We start from the raw sequence: 1,462 nt of genomic DNA, 5'->3' as shown, positions 1-1,462 counted from the left end.
AAAAGGCGGCATACACCATTTGGTTTCGGGCTCATTTTCTTTGCCTCGTCTTCTTTGCTGTTGTGCGACTGCTGCTGAACGATCTCTCCCAAATACGCTGGATCTCGGCGTGTGTGCGTGCGTGTGTGTGTGTGCGTGTTCTTTTTTGTTCAGGGGGGTTTCTCTCTCTCTCTCTCTCTCTCTCTCTCTGTCTGTCTGTCTTTTCGCTCACACATTTCCACACAGGCCTCCGACGCTCTCCCTCTGCTCTTTGAGCAGTAGCGCGGCGGAGAGTACCCGCGTGTAATATTGCTGCACTGCTTCGACCCGCTCACTTCCGCATACACTCACAAGTGTGTGTACAGGCACACGCGTACCCTCCACTCTCACCTCGTTTTATTTTTTGTTTCTCACTCCTCTTTTCCTTGTTCTTGTCCTATTAACAGCCAAAGACGAAAGAGGAAGAAAGGGGTGAGAGGCAGCACCTCAACACGAAAGTAAGAGAAGAGGGATAAGTAGGAGCCTCAGCGCATACATACACACGCACGTATTCACGGGTCTACACGTCTGACTGCCTCTGTGCATGGGGGCGTGTACACTCCCATCAACCTCCCCCGCTCCTTCTCTCTTTGCCTCGTGTTTCTGTCGCTGGCCTTCCCCTCCCCATTTTTCCTCGTCGCAAGCAAGCTCGCATACACCTATACGTTGGCACACACACACACACACATACTCCCTCCCTCCCTCCCTCCCTCCTCTCTTCCAGGTGTGAGCTGCGTCGTCTCTGTGCCCTTTCTCTTTTTGTCTCTGTTCCTCCTTGCTCTTTCGAAACGACAGCCTACATACACACAGGTATATATACACACACACACATGTATATATACGCCCACCTCTTGTACTCTGTCTCTCTCTCGCTTTCTGGGTGCCCTCTCCTTTTTTTTCCTCTCCGTCCTTTCGCTGGTGTGTGAGCTGGTGTATGTGTGTGTGTGTGCGCGTACCAGTGCCTTCGTCGCTTCTTCCCCCTCCCCCCTCTCCTCCTCCTTCTCCTCCTCCTCTCTCGTTTACCATTGCTACTACTACTATCACTACCACGGCCATTACCACTGCATCTTTTGGTTTCGTTTTTCGTTCGCCCTTCCCTACGCCTTCTTTGTTCACGGCGCTTGCCTTCTCTCTCCTTCCTCTCTCTCTCTCTCTCTCTGTCTCTGTCTGTCTGTCTGGGCGTGGGCGTGTGTGTTTTCTGTATGTATCTTCTTTGAACGGCTCGCTCTCGTCGGCGTTGGTGCTTCGCCTTGTTTGTTGCCTCCTGGTCTCGTCGTTCTTTTTGTTTGTTTGCTTGCTTGCTTGAGGGGTAGGGGTTCCTGAAAAGGCTGCGTCAAAACCCCCGGCTTGACTCGATCTCCCGCTCCCTCGCCTCCATCTCTCCCATTTTACCAGCGCCTCCGCTTTATGCCTTTCTGGGCTCGCTCGCGAAGCGCTCTCAGCC

The sequence above is a fragment of the Leishmania major genome, chromosome 17, assembly GCF_000002725.2.
Source record: "Leishmania major strain Friedlin complete genome, chromosome 17".
Classification (NCBI taxonomy): Eukaryota; Euglenozoa; class Kinetoplastea; order Trypanosomatida; family Trypanosomatidae; genus Leishmania; species Leishmania major.
Note: the sequence above shows the minus strand (reverse complement) of the source record.